Here is a 7,264-nt window from a genome sequence, read left to right as displayed (position 1 = left end):
CCCCTGAAAAAAATTCTGTCCTCAGATCCTCGTACACAATCCTCACTGACATTCATGGGCATTGTCCCATACGTAGGGATATTCAGGGGCATTGTCCCTATGTAACTGGGACAGTTACATAGGGACAAGGCAGAATTTTTCTTCTAATTAGAAGTCATCAGGATTGTTCACTGGGGAGTCAAATAAAGTAAAAGCAGTTGAGGGTATGTCCACGCTGCAGTTAAAATAAAAACCTGTGGCTGGCCAGTGCCAGCTGACTCCAGCTCGCAAGGCTTGGGCTAAGGGGCTGTTTAACTGTGCCATAGACATTTCAGCTCAGGTTGCAGCCTGGTCTCTAGGACCCTGCGAGGTGGGTGGGTCCCAAAGCTGGCCTCTACATTAAACAGACCCTTAGCCTGAACCCCGTGAGCCCGATTCAGCTGGTACAGGCTAGCCACGGTTTTTATTTGCTGTGTAGACGTACTCTAGCTTTTATTTAAAAATTCTTCAAAGTCAAGAAACTCAAATGACAGATCAAGTCTTCGTGCTCACCAAATTATCTGTTGTTTTCAATCACTAGGGACAACAGCAAGGTCAATAAAAAATAGTTTCCTCTGTGTCACAGTGCAAACAAGAATGTGCTCCATGTGATATAGAAGGGTCTGCCAAATTGGGGGTGGGGGGGAGGGGGGAAAAAAATCAGCCAAACAAGGAGCACAGGGTTGCTTGCTGGAGTAAACAATCCTAAGTGAACAATCCCTTCCCCTCTTACCCCCCCGTCCCCACATATAATAGTAAAAAGCTCCACTCTGTAGTGAAAGCTCCTTTTCAAAGCTCTTAAGTGCTATAATATAGATTGCTTGTCTCAACAGAGAAAATTATTACAATAATCAGCCAAGTTCTGAGATATCCAATGTCTATATTGTGCTGTTCTTAAAGAAAACTTAACAGACTTTTTATACTATCCATTGCCTGCACTTCAGAAGGGGGCTGCAGAGTTCAGCTCTTCCAGCCAGAGGACAGTTATGCTGGGAAGCCTATATGTAGGAAAGGAAAGGTAACGGTCCAGTATAACTTAACTACTCCAGTGAGAAGTGCAAAAAAAAACAAACCCTTTTACATGTACAGATAGGTCTGGGCACAATGGGTCCATGTTCTAATTTAAACTTCCTGACTAAGTTTCCCCAGCCTGGAAGATCTCAGCTTGTGGGCAAACATACCAGAAAACTTTTGTAGGTGAGGAAACTCAGCTCTTGGTAGCGTTACACTCAAAAATAAGTTTTCTAAGAAACCCAAATATGGCTGAGATTGCAAGGTACACCACAGGCCCCACAGTGGAAAAGACAACGTTGGTACATGTGCAATGCCTGGTTGGTACAAGACTTTCTTTTGATGCATCACGTCTCTTAGTGGACGCTAAGTAGAAAAATTAAACTGATTAACAATGTATTCCAAGTTACTATGATGAATGTAACAGTTTTGCACCACGTATGGAATATTCACTAATGAACATTTAATATTCCCAGAATACTATGAGGTTACTCTTTACAAATGTTTCCTCAGACTCAGAACCTTCCACATATTGTTCAACATTCAAGTGAAACAGGCTGGGTAAACAGGTATTTTAAAGGTGCCCAGTAGCAGCGCCGTGGTGTTCTATCACAGACCACGCTGTTTAGGCATGACATTTTCAAAGCTCATCACACTAAAACACAGAGCACAGGTTGTCAGCCTGAATTTGGATTTCAAAGAGTTACTTCAATAGCTTTAGACATTCTTTTGCTTCTAAGATAGGCAAAAATGGAAGCTTTCCTTGGGTTTCAGATGTATGGGAAGATCGGGAAAAATCCCTTTTGTTAAGCCTCTTCACTAGAAACAATTTGGAAAAATATATTTTTCAGGCAGCTAGTCCTCCAACTGCACTAACAACAATTAATATTTTGAAAAGAGTAGGCCAGCTCCTTGGCGGGTGTAAATCACCATAGCGCTCTTGTAGAGCAAGTGGAGTGGAGCAACAACGATTTACACTAGCTGAGGATCCAGCCCATTGTTCCCAGACAACCAAGGTATTTAAAGGAAATGCATCATGTGAACACAACCTGCTTACAAGCATACCAATTATGTGCAGGATCCTGCTCCCACTGAAGTCAATGGGAGGCTTCCCATTGCATTCAATGGGAGCATGTTGAGCTCCCTTATCTGTTTTCTACAAATTGTTTTAAAAACAAGTTGTACTTCAGTTGTACAGGTCCATTTGGTCCATCTGCTTCACAATGTAATGATGCTGGAACGCATTCACAGTAGGGTGACCAGATGTCCCATTTTTAAAGGGACAATCCAATATTTAAGCTCTCGGGCAGGTGTCCCAACTTTTTCGTTAAAATATGCAAAATGTCCCGTATTTTCTATCTGATCGCCATCAGTATTGGTGCTGGGTCCTGCTGCTGGCCAGATCCCTGCTCACCAGCCACCCTCCCACCAGCAGTGGAGGGGGTGTGTGTGTGTCCAGTGGCTGACCATGGAGGTGGGTGTGCAAGGCTGGTGGCGGGGCAAAGATGCAGCATGTGGGGCTGGCCGCTCCCCTTGCTGGTCCATCAGTGCAGCCCCTGCTGAGTGCCTGCTTTCGGGGCCCCCCCCATCCCATTTCTGGCTGTGCGCTGCAAGCTGCAGTGGCTGGTGTGTGAGAGCAGGTGCCAGGCAGCGGCTGGCCACGTGTCGCATCTGTTGTCTACCCATCAGCCCTTTACGTGCTTCCCCTCTCACTGTCCTCTCCTAGCCCCATTGTGCCTCCATATCCTTCTCCCCCCCCCCCCCCCCCAACAGGGCATGTCCCGCTCCCAGCGCTGTGTGGAGAACCAGCCCCTGGTCAGAGCACTCAGCTCGCTAGCAGGCTCCTTCCTTCCCCCACTGCCTCTGGCTGGGGCACCCTGGGAAAGTCCAAGCCCTCCAGCTCAGGGTGCTGGCCAGGAGGTGCTCAGACCTGCATATGCCAAAGCCCCACACTGGCGGGGGAGGAGGAAGCGATTTCCAGCCTGTGCATGCCCTGAATGTGCAGGCTCCACAGCAGCCCTCAGGGCAGGGGCTTAGCACCATCGTCACCCCCCACCCTGGGTCCTTCCCCCAGGGAGCGCAGGGCTGCTCGATCCCCTAGGCACTCTCCCCTGCTGAGCCACCTCTCTGGCCAGGCTGCCCTTGAAGCCCCTGTAGTCAGGTTCCCTGGGCCCTGGATAACAACAAATCCTTAGAGCTTAACCCCTTCCTGCCCGCACTGACAGGAGGCATAACCCAGCTGCCTAGAGATGTTAGCTACCTTTTGACACTGCAGGCAGGCAGGCACAAGCTGCTTCCAGTCTGGGGGGGAGGGGCGGGAGAGAAGAGATGAGCTCTGCAAAAACAGCCTGATCATCCCTCCCCCTGCGGCTCCCATCCCACCCAGTGCTGAAAGGCTGCTGCTGGCCACATTCTGGTGTGAACCCTGGTAGAAAGCAGGGGGGGGGGGGTGCAGACAGGGCGGCGCCAAGTACTAGGAGAGGCGGTTCCCTTCCAGGGGCCCAGCCAGGCATGGAGGGTGGAGAGTACCGGCCAGGGAGGATGAGGTTGGTCAGTCACCCTCCTGCTTCCCCCCCCCCCCCCCCCCCCCCCGCATGCGAGAGAGGTGTACGGGAGTGTGTGTGTGTGTGTGTGTGTGTGTGTGTCACCCCTCCCTGTGTGAACCCTAAAGCCTTAAAAGATAAGAAGGTTAACAAAAAAAAAATCCAACTAGCAGTATTTCTTTTTAACAGGGGTTTAATCAACTTGATGTTAATTTGAACGTTCATACTGCATAGTTCTCATTGATTACCATTGAACTCACTTGAAAACGAGTAATTTTACCAGGTGTCCTGTATTCAGCATAGGGAAATATGGTCACCCTAGTTCACAGACATCACAGAACTGCAATTCTATTGTGTTGGAGAGAGCAGGTTGCTCACTGGAGAGGTTTTTTTGGGAATTGCAGGGGAGGGAAGGGGGAAGTTCTGGACATATTTCCCCAGGGTAAACTGCAAGAGAATGCCAGTTCTGTAGTGACTATGATGGCTGTGCACAGATGTCACTCATTATGTCTGGAAAAACAAAAGGAATGAGAAAATGGAGTTGCCCAGCTCTGTTCAAACAGGCAATGAAAAAAATTAAATATATATTGCAAAAGTCTGAGGTACCACCCACAAAGCCGACCCTCGTGAAACAGGCTCCAACTAAAGGCAATAACACAACTCCAAAAGGCTTCCGTGCCAAAGGAGGTGTGAAAGGCAGCCTTGGAAATATAGAGCAGCTAGTTTAAGAAATGTAGTTACACCAACACTAGTGAAATCTTACTTCTGAGACAGGGATCCTTTTTCTGTTCTGTGTTTGTACATAATGGTTTCCTAGTCCCTGACTGGGGCTACCATAATACAAGTAATAAATAAAAAAAGGAAACCTAAGATTCTTATTCTTAAGTAAGTTTTTAGCCATCATGGTTGAAAAGGAGAGCTTGAAAATGTGACATGAATGTAATCTAAAAGCTCAGACTGCAGCGGACAAAGAAAATCTCAAATCATAAAATTAAATTTCATAATTAAGACCATCTCAATTTTTTAAGGCTTGACTTGTGATTTTTGAGTGTTTGGGGTTGGTAGCACTGGTAATACCGCTCAATATTTACTCCCATTTTTTAAGGGTTTCGTATCTTCAGTATTTCAAAATCACATTTGTTACAGTTTTAAATTGTTATGACATTTTTGAGTTGTCAGAACTGGATTTCTATCTTTTTACTGATTAATAAAGGCCTGTATTTTAAAGATTATATATCAGAACCTCTTTAATCCCCACAATACTAAGGCATTGTCTAATTCATGCAATCCTGCTCCACCAGTAATGGAAGTCAGTTAGAAATTCTGCAATTGACTTGGATGGGAGCAGAAGCAGGCTTTGAATGAGCAAGTTTAGCAGTACTTGGTACTGAGCTACATAATAAACATGGTTATGTATTAGTATGGCTACTGTTATGTTCTTAGAACTGTGGGTCATTTTACATACTGTACCACCTATGTGCTGCAATACTTACACACAGATGGCAAGGCAAGGACTGACTTTGAATTTGTTAGGTGCCCACTGAAACATGTAAAGCCAAAGGGGGAAATTCAAAGCACTCGGAGTTTTGTAGCTGCAAAACTCTGAGAACTGCATGGTTAAAACTTCAGGGTTACTATTAACATTTGTGCCCTATTTAGTTATGCATTAAGTTCATACAACTTTACCACCTATAGGAGACAAAGGAGGTTGTTTTTCATGGGCAATCCTAGCACACAAATTCTGAGTCAAGACTGAAATGTTCATTGAAGATTTGGTTGTTTCAGCAAAACGATGAACAAGGTTTGACCTACTTCATACACTACTTCACAGTATAACTGGTGTTTGACAATATCCTAGGAATACAAAAGGTTTGCACACCCATACCCTTGATTTGTGTGTAAATCATAAGGAATCAGAGAATTACAGTTAACAACTGAAACATTTGAAAGTGATATGGAAAAATGCCACAGATTTGACAGACTGTACAATAAGACTATAAGAAAATTAAGTCCCATTAAAGAAAAGCTATTTGGTCTAGCTTATTAGCAGGGGCTTAGTATAAAATATATATAGAACGGAATATCATCCTAGCATCCCAGTGAAATGCCAAAGCAGCCTGGACATGAAATTGGAGCTGCTAGCAGTCATGCTGGAACAAGACTTGGTTTTTAAAGAGACAGTGACTTTTTTAAATGTTTATTTTTTAGCTCCTTGCTCTTAGAAGTCTCCAGCTAGCCTAGTACTGGTAAAACCTTTCGCTTCAAGAGATCCTCAACCAACAGCGATAGGAAACTGATACGGTGAAGGAAACATTCTATAAGCTAGAAGTTAGGCTCACAGATATGCCACTTATTTATGAATCCAAAGCAGCACCTCCTGTTGAGCACTCTAACGGCGATGATTCAACACAACATATATGTAAAAGGAGTAGTAGGATGATGAATCTTTGTGCCGACTCTTCTGAGCCAGTAAAAGAGTTTGTAACGTGCTTATACTTGGCTTAAAGACTGTTTAGTCTTATATCTATGTGTACGCAGCTCTCCCGTCTGCATAAAACCACCTCCACAAGCGGAAAAACTATGTCGGCTGGAGATTTTCTCATGCCAACGTAGCACTGTGCAGATAAGGGCTTATGTTGCTGACGGGGGTGGTTTTTTCACACACCCCTGAGCGACATAAATTATGCCGACACAGACTGTAGTGTAGTGACATAGAAACTGGTTTAGGCTAATACAGGGCCTGACCAACAATGCTAGGTGCTGAATACCCTCAATGGTCTGTAACAGCAATGGGAGTGGGGTACTTGGCACCTCACAGGACTCCCGCACACCATTTGCACAGGTAGAATCATTATTTAAAAGCAGTTTGCAGCCCAGTCTGCTTTAAGGCAACTAGATTTACTCCAAATGTTTCTGGAATTCCATTCCAATGCATCAGGCTTGCCCTGGGCCTTCATTCCTTTAAGCAACACAAACAATTTAAGGGAAATTGACTTCTCCACCTAGGGTCAAGCCTACAACTATTTAAGGGACCCAGATCTGATACATAGATACACCCTACTATAGAAACTAGCTGACAATGGCTGAAAATTTTGAAATATATGAATTAGCTGGCTACTGTTCTCCACCGATGTAGCCTGAAGAAACAGTAAAATATATGAAGTACAGCAGATTTTTTCAGGTTTTCTTAAGAGAATTTCTCAAAACCAGTCACTTTTCCATACACAGCACTGAGTTTCCCTTAATCGTTTTTAATGTGTGCATTTCAGAGGTTATTTTAGGAGAGGGCCCATTGATTTTAGATTTGGCTTCTAACAAAAACAGCAGGAACATTCTTCCAACATTCTTGTATTTTGGACAGTATCTTTACAATTCAAAGTCTACAAGCAGCAACACATCCATAAACATGTTGGAAGAAAAGGACCAGATGAACAGTTTAAAGTGAGAGAGAATGGAACAAATCGAATCATGCATAATAATGAGACTGTAACAATTCCTAATCACATCCCATTATCCTCTCACAGAGGAACTGGTGACCTGAGATCAGCACTCCCTACTGCTCAGAAAGAAACCCACAGCAAGAGAATAGATTTGTTTCTGGAAAATTAACATGCAATAGCCAAAACACAAACCTAAACAGGTAGGATGAAAATCTAGGCAAAGAGGAGACTGGACAGAGAGAAGAAAAATCC

At 44.4% G+C, this 7,264-nt stretch overlaps 1 protein-coding gene across 2 annotated transcripts in view; it reads right to left on the bottom strand.

The window, feature by feature from the left end:
• The window catches only part of IQCK (IQ motif containing K), a 92,733-nt gene that overhangs the window by 4,090 nt on the left and 81,379 nt on the right, over window positions 1-7,264 (bottom strand). The window lies entirely within an intron of this gene.

Source organism: Malaclemys terrapin, chromosome 10, assembly GCF_027887155.1.
Source record: "Malaclemys terrapin pileata isolate rMalTer1 chromosome 10, rMalTer1.hap1, whole genome shotgun sequence".
Lineage (NCBI taxonomy): Eukaryota > Metazoa > Chordata > Testudines > Emydidae > Malaclemys > Malaclemys terrapin.
This window is presented reverse-complemented; position numbering and strand designations above follow the sequence as displayed.